We start from the raw sequence: 8,214 nt of genomic DNA on the forward strand, positions 1-8,214 counted from the left end.
CTGGCAGTCCAGCGGACTAATCTATGTTTGGCAGATGCCAAGAATACTACCTGCCCCAATGCACATAGTGCCCTAACTTCAAAGGTTTTGGGGAGGAGGAATAGTGGTCTGGGGCAGTTTTTTCATGGTTTGAGTCTAGGCCCCTTAGTTCTCAGTGGGCGTCAAATCTTAACACTACAGCATACAATGACATTCCCTAGACAATTCCTGTGCTTCCAACTTTTTGGCAACAGTTTTGGGGCATGACATTGCCCTCTGTGCACAAAGCAAGGTCCCATACTGAGAAATGGTTTGTGGAGATCGGTGTGGAAGAACTTGACTGGCATGCACAGAACCCGGCCTCCAACCCCCGCCGAACATCTTTGGGATGGGGTGGAGCGCTGACTGCGAGCCAGGCCTAATCTCCCAGCATCAGTGCCCGGTTTCCTCCATAATCCTCTTGCGGCTGAATAGAAACAAGTCCGCACTTGAGCAATGTTCCAACATCTAAGTTGAAAGCCTTCCCAGAAGAGTGTGGTTATAGCAGCAAAGGGGGGACCAACTCCATATTAATGCCCATGATTTTGGAATGAGATGTTATACGGCAAGCAGGTGTCCACATCACTTTTTGTCATTTAGTGTACATGGGACAAATTGAAACACCTGTCTCTCAGACGGTTAACTGAAGCACTCTGATGATCTTTGCCTGGGGAGTACATTGTATAGCGGGTGAGAACCTCCTCTTATCTAAGAAAGAGAATGACCTTCCCAGTCGACTCTATATCATGAAGGCCCTAGCCGCTAGTCTGTGTACTCTGTATTTTTAGGCAGAGAATGATGTGTGGTAACCTACAGGTAAGTACCAAAATAATGCAAACACTTGAGTAAATATCTAGTATATTAGAAAGCAGGTTCTTCCACACAGGTGTGGTTTCCTGAGCTAATTAAAGATGCATTATGCAGAAATTGTCCACACCATTTGCTTGTTGCTAAAATTCTAGTAAGTTTGCCTAATTTCAGTTTTGTGGCAAAACAACAAGTACTCTAGTTAAAAATGTTTTCCACCCCCCATGAACAAAACACAAAATTACTGGAATATCTTGTGGAAGAATGGTGTCGCATCTCTCCAATAGAGTTAGAATCTATGCCAAAGGTGCATTGAAGCTGTTCTGTCCTCTTGATGGCCCCATCGCTATTAAAACACTTTATGTTGGGGTTTCCCTTTATTTTGACAGTTACCTGTATATTGCCATGAGTTGGAGTTGATTAACCTGGTATTTCATTTGCACGGCATTAAAATGAGTCTATGAAGCACAGCTGTACCGAATTCACCTTAATACTTATATAAACATCCTGGTATCACAAATTCACATATTTTCATAAAGTTGGCTGCTCTTGCAATCTCATAGGAAGCGTCTACCAGGGAGATAACTTGAATAATGTAGAACTTCAAACTGTAGGTGAAATATGGCTAGAAAAACAGGTAACCGGAGGCAGGACTAAGATCCTAATCCTTTATCCCTCTGCTCTCTCTCCCCCACGCTGGGAAGAGCCACACCAGTGTTCCAAGTATTTCCAAAGGGTCAGTTGGGAAGTGCGTCCTCTCTCCCCTTCCCTGCCTTTCCCTTTCCTTGTGGAATGTGAAGGCCGATCCTCTACGGAAACATAAGATCCGTCCCTGTACAAAGACTTACCGAGCCCCCGGGGTAGATGGGAAAAAGCAGTTGTGCTCTATTAAAACTCCATGCTCTTGATGGCCACTCAGGCCTGTCTTTCTCTCCGAGGACAGACCAGCACTCAAAAGTTGACTGCAGATGCTCCATCAGCTCCTTTACTACCACAAGGCCCTCTAGCCTGGGTTGCGTAGGCTACCAGTACCTAAATGTTTCTGCAGTCAGCAAGTACAGAAAACTGGAAGAAACAGGCCTCTGTTTAAATGGAAATGTTTCAATATTATTTTCCCTTATCCCCTTCTGAAATAGAGATACAAATCAAAGGTACCACTGTGCGTCACTACTAACCTCTGTTTTTGTTATGGGCATTTCCATGGTCAGATTATGCTGACTCCGATTTTTCACTTTCAAATAAACCAAAAACATTGATTTCAAAGTTTAACAAACCATAGAACTCTGTGCACAAGAACTACTTTTAACAGTTTCCACTGAAAATGTTACAAAAACACATTTACAGGAAAACTGTGCAGACACAAAGTTTGGCAACAGAATAAATCTGAGGGAGATTTTAAACGTAAATCTGTTACAAAACTTTGCATCTGTGTAAATTGTCCAAGTAGTCATTGTGCATGAGTTGTATGGTTTGTTCAACTTTGAAATCAATGGTGTATTGTTTTGCATACATCAGTGTAAATCTGTTCCCGTGAATTGCCCCTATGTATCCCTGACCCATACTTGTTAGAGGATTTGCATGAGAGCTCCTGTTATGCTGAATTGATGGGCTTTATATGACCCAGACTGGATGGACTGTGTTCCCTGGTCTTAGGTCTCCTCCATGGGTGCCTTTATGCACCAGGTCAGCTCACTGTAGATTGACCACTCCGGTCAATGGATTTCACCTCGGTTTGCACAGAAGGCATATTATTATATTTGTTTTAACAGATGTAAAATATTTGCTATAGTTGGGGGCAGTGTTTATTACATTTTCCTGATGAGGGAATCTGACCGGCGTGCGCCTCTGTTCCAAAAATACTACATATCCCTGAAATAATCTCTAAAGGGGAGACCTGCAGTTTATTTACTTGGTAAATATTTGGTTATTATTTTCAAATCGAGCTCTAGGGTTTGCAAATAGATTCGTCTAAACATTTGTTGTGTTAATTGCCACAGGTCAGGAGAGGTTTCCGTATGTAAGTCCCAAACACTGTGACTGCTGAGAGAGGATGAATTTATTCTCAGCTCCTCCTTACGTGGATCCCAGGAAGAGTAGCTGCTGCTTCAGCAGCAGCTAATGGGGATCGAATAAAATACAAAAAAAGTACTTACAGCAGGAAGTTTTACTCTGCCCAGTGGCATCCTGTTTTCAGACATACACTCTACATTGAGGAAGTAGGGGGGAGATGGTCACTGTTATTTTTTATCCCCAGAACAAGTGAAAGCATGCATACAGTGTAAAAAGTTCACATAAGTATTCAAGTTTAGAAGATAAAGTGTTGTTGAGAAGTGTTTTTTTAATGAAAAGTAACAAAATTCTTACATTAATTATATTAGAATGTGTAAATGTAAAGAAAGAGCATCGCATTGTACACACACTGCAAAACACACTAAACAGAAGGTCATATTTCACAGGACCAATATTGGTTAATGCAGGTTGAGACTGCAACCTAGTGGTAAAAAGCAAGCCATGGCAAAATACAGAGGACCCTCTCCATTTTGACTGTAATCAATATGGTAACAATGATTTATGTTGTACAGACAAAAAAAATAGATGTAATATTTCAAAGTGCAGTTCACAATACAGTGAAATATGACTTACACTTAAGCATACAGGCTGTGTAAAAATGAGTCAACAACATTAAAGATTCACTCCAGGATCTTTAAGCACAACAAATTACGTAACCACAGGAGGATGGTGGCACCTTAATTGGGGAGAACGGGCTCGTGGTAATGTCTGGGCGGATAGGTGGGGCGGTATCAAATCCATGCCATTCCATTTGCTCCGTTCTGGACATTATTATGAACCGTCGCCCTCAGCACCTCCTGTGTTTGCTAACATATAGTAAAATTGGATTTGTAACATATCATTAGGAATTGAAACAAAATAAATAGAGCACCACCTTCAAAACTACTTAAATTATACAAAAGTTGGGAGAGTGCATCTTTAAGTTCCAACTGCTTGCATATTTACAAGTGTGATATCCCACCTTTGTTATCTTTGGCTATATTCTTTTTGATCTTCCTGTGCTTAAGAATCTTGGACATGAAGCTTCTCATAGAACCATTCTATGTCCTGTGTGTCCCTCCGGCCACTTTCGTAGGTACACTCCCTCTTCTGGACAAGGTCCTAATGGCTTCGCATTTCATCCCAGTCTGTAATGGGGACTTTCCCCGCAGTCACCATGATGAGAAAATCTCCTGTGCTCCTCCAGCATCCTGCACTCTGAGCCAGGTTAAAGGCCTCAGCACCAGCCGTCCCTTAGGGAACTCTTTGAACGATACACACTGTACCTGCCTGCTCCCAAATGTGGCATCCCTGATGTTGGACAGTTGATCTTCACCTGGGATGAGGTCTCTGGCCTCAAAGCAGCAGCGGAGGATGTTCCGCTCCGCCAGCTGAGAGTCGGCAGCCTCTTCAACAGGGCAAGTTTCTACCCCACTTGTAGTCGTTGTTGCTGAAGCATAAGTAAGCGTTGTGCACGGGGCCCATCAGCAGGAGGATTCTTCCTAGGGCCCCCCAGGATCCTGGCCGATCACCTTTTGTACAACTTTGAGAAGTATCCCGCGGCAGTCTACAACAATCATTCCGCACGATGATCAGGGCCCGATGAGGGCCCAGCAGGCAGCCCGAAAGCGGGAGCCTCAGCTCCTGAACCAGCCCCTCGTCCATCCTCCTCACCGCGATATGACTGTGCTGTAATTCAACAGCTGACCCGCCATGGAGATTTGAGGGAAAATCACAGCTGAATTCATCCACGCCAGGGTCTGGAAAGTCACTTTGTCCCGTTCGGCCATGTCAGAAGTCCTCTAGGCCGCTGTCACAGTGGAATGGATTTCCTATACAGGTTGATCTAGCTGAGAGACTGGGCGAGCGCCGCTGGGTCAGGAGAGGCCAGGGGTTGTAAGAGAGAGGTCAAATGTTTTGAGACTCCCCTGGGAAAATGTCTGGTTGGGGATATGTTGGAGCTGGCAGGTAGCTTAGTGGTTAAGGGCGTTGTGACAGTACGAAAGGTCGCTGGTTCTAATTCCTGAGCCGACTAAGTGAAAAATCTGTCGATGTACCCTTGAGCAAGGCACTTAACCTAATTGCTCCTGTAAGTCGCTCTGGATAAGAGCGTCTGCTATAATGACTAAAACGTAATGTATGTGAGAGGGTTGAGAGTGGAGATCCATCTGAGAGGGGAGCCTGCAGTGGGTTCAAGCTTAATCCCGACTAAAGGTTGCCAAGATTTTCAAAAACATGCAAACGCTCTCCCGTACCCATATTACCTGCAAGGCGATGTTCCTTAGCTCAAGCAGCTTTGAGAGTTCACAGCTGGCACTGAAATATTATTGTTAAGGGTGTCCACTTTATGAAGTTGTTACCATACCAGAGAAGCTTAATGTGCATTAATTTAGCTAAAACAATATATACATCCTCTAAATTAGTTTACCTGTTGTTTTGAATACTAAGTATGATCATACTATCAGCCCACGAGGCCCTTTAAGGATGTGATCTTATTATCCAGCAAACGAGAAGTTGGATGTTTGGGAGTGGTGCAAGGTAACCATCTGTACTAGAGTTTTCTGTAAGATCAAGGACTTGTAGGTGTGGAGGTCCTGTAAATGCCACTGATATCCCAATACACCAATATGATTGTAAGATAAATCTAGTTCTAAAATCTTGGTAGATTTTCAAATGTGTAAGAATAGATTTCCCCTATAAGATTGTGTGTCAGGTTCAGCCGTTATAGATTTTTCAGGCCCAAAAACACACCCCTGTCAATCTTGTTAGTTTTGTTTTGGGCTATTGTTATATCTGTACACTCTCTCAGTGGACTGAATACTGCTATTGCAAAGTAAATATAAAGCATTTGGACAGATCTAGAATCTTGGGGGCACTATTCTTGAGGCCCTCAAATCTTTGCCTGTCTGGGTGCTTTGGCGTTGCTGAAACCAAATTATTTTCCCATGGTGCTGTGTTTTAGAATAAGATGGTGAATTTTGGTTCCCCGGATTGCATTGAAAAACAGTTTTGCCTTGTCCACATTGAATCCATTGGGGCGATAAGTCAAGTATCTCCATGGACATGTTCGTGAGGGATTTCCGCCATATTTTCAGTCAAAGCCATACTGAGTCATGCTATTCAGTTGGATGCTGCTCAATCAAGGAGCGAGTGTTTGCCTTAAAGCCAAGCAAATCTTCCTCACATATGCATGTCATCCTGTTTGGAGTAACATTTAGCTCTTGAAATCTATCATGTTCACAAAGAACAGTGCAGGTTGGATTATTTTCATGTGGTTACCATACAGATCTAGCATTTCCAAGGAACCAGGGGTCTGAGATGATCGCCCTGTATTACAGATTCAGTCAGCTCACAATTATATGAGAGAGAGTTCTCCAGGTTAGACAGTCCCACAAACCCATCTGGTTCGATCTGTAAAGCCTAGAGTTATGTCCTAAATAGAGCTTTACTCAAGTTTGCCAGCCTTTGAAAAGTGTTAGTTCTTATAATAAGCCCATTTACAGTTTTCACTCATATACACAAAAGGTAATGTATGGAGGCAGCAGAGGGACCGGATGTAGGGACTGTGGTGCAAGCTGCTATAGAGCCATATAGTGGGCATCTTGGGGTGCATTTCACCACCTGCAGGTAGACTCAAGATACCATCAGTATAAGGTTCCTCATCATCCCCCCCCTGACAAAGTGAAAATAATGCAAATTATTAAAAGATAATTAAAATGATTGTTATGACATAACAGGGTTCTACACAGTCCATAATTCATTTGATGGATATATCAGTCTTGGAGTATCTGCTTCAGATTAGACATCCTTGGCATATAGGGAATTCGCATTTAACTGTCTCTTTGCATTGAAAATCCATGGTCCACTGGCTTCGTCCCAACCTGATATTGAAAATCCTTTATTTGTGTGCTGATACACCTTACTAGTCTGGTGTCACAAGGCTTACATAGGGATGTTTGTATCATTATGAATAAATCACTTCTAGCCCCAAGTGTGTAAACCAATAAGAGTGCATCTGGCAATTTTAATTATGGCCTCGTTTGATGTGGCTGAACAATTATCCACGAGACCTATTATGCGGCCAGTAAAATTGTTTTAAAGGAGGCAATCTGGAATTCAAAAACTCGACACTCTTACTGGCAAACAACTGAGGATGGGGCTGGAGAAAATGTAACCACTCTCAAATAGATGGTACTATGAATGCGAGGACTGACCATCCATACATCATAATTACAGTTTTAACCATGTTTTGAAGCTATAGTGTTTTGTTTACAGTTCCAAATATTTTACAAACAATGAAGTAAAACAAGCTTCTATTTTGGGTTCTGATGGGGTAAGACAGAACTAAGCTCTTGAGTAATTTATAAAATACAGTATGTTCTTCCAAGAATCAGAAAATGGATGTAGAGTGTCATGATCCCCCAGGTACTGTTGCGTTCTCCAGCTCCGGAGGTCTACGTCCACCGGCCTTCTGGTGTCACTGACCTGGATCATTACACAGCCCGGACTGTCTTGTCTAATTACGCACACCTGGTTTCCCATTCCCCCTGTTAGTATGTGTATATATGTGCCTTCTCTTCTCCATTGTCCTTGTTGAATACTGTCCCATGTCCGTTGGTCTCGTGAGTACCTGTGCTCTGTTGTGTCGGCTTTCGTGCTGCGTGTTACAGTACATTGTATTGCGGTTTACATACCGTGTAATTGTGCACTTGTTATTCGGGTCTCGTCCCGTGTTTTTTTAGAGGTTTAACCTCGCTCTTTTGTTGGGTTACATCCCTGTGATATATATGTGTTTTGTTTTGGACTTTGACGCGTCGTTTTTTCTGGCATTACCTTTTTGTTGGGTAGAGAAATAAAAAACCCTATTACGTATTCCTGTGCCTGCAATCTTACTTATCATATATACAATGTGACAGTAGGCTCCACCATTCCCAGTATCCCCCTTTTAAATGTACTTAGTGAGGCTACAATTATTTGACATTCAATAAAAGTTGTCATCTAAAGAACTGTGAGGTCCTAATATGACTTCAAGATGACAGCAATTGTTGCCTAGTCTGGTGGACGTCAATTAGTAAGAGTTGTCTTTGGGCAATGTAACCATTCAAGTAGGATAGGCATATAATCTATGACATCTAATTTGTTGAAGTGGACATGCTGTATGTTTCGACCCCCAAAAACAATATTCTCATCTATCAACAACTATACACGTAATGCACTTATTATAGTAAACAGTAAGCTAAGGGTAAAGGATTGTGGCTTACCAACATGTCGAGCTGCTGAGCCCCTTTGTTTTCAAGATGAGTCCTCCTTTCGGAGATACTGTAACTCGGAAGCACTGTT

The 8,214-nt window shown here is 42.6% G+C and overlaps 1 pseudogene; it reads right to left on the bottom strand.

The window, feature by feature from the left end:
* Window positions 1-4,160: 4,160 nt before the first annotated feature.
* Window positions 4,161-6,285, bottom strand: LOC123490933 (annotated as a pseudogene).
* Between the last annotated feature and the right edge of the window lie 1,929 nt (window positions 6,286-8,214).

The sequence above is a fragment of the Coregonus clupeaformis genome, unplaced genomic scaffold, assembly GCF_020615455.1.
Source record: "Coregonus clupeaformis isolate EN_2021a unplaced genomic scaffold, ASM2061545v1 scaf5690, whole genome shotgun sequence".
Classification (NCBI taxonomy): domain Eukaryota; kingdom Metazoa; phylum Chordata; class Actinopteri; order Salmoniformes; family Salmonidae; genus Coregonus; species Coregonus clupeaformis.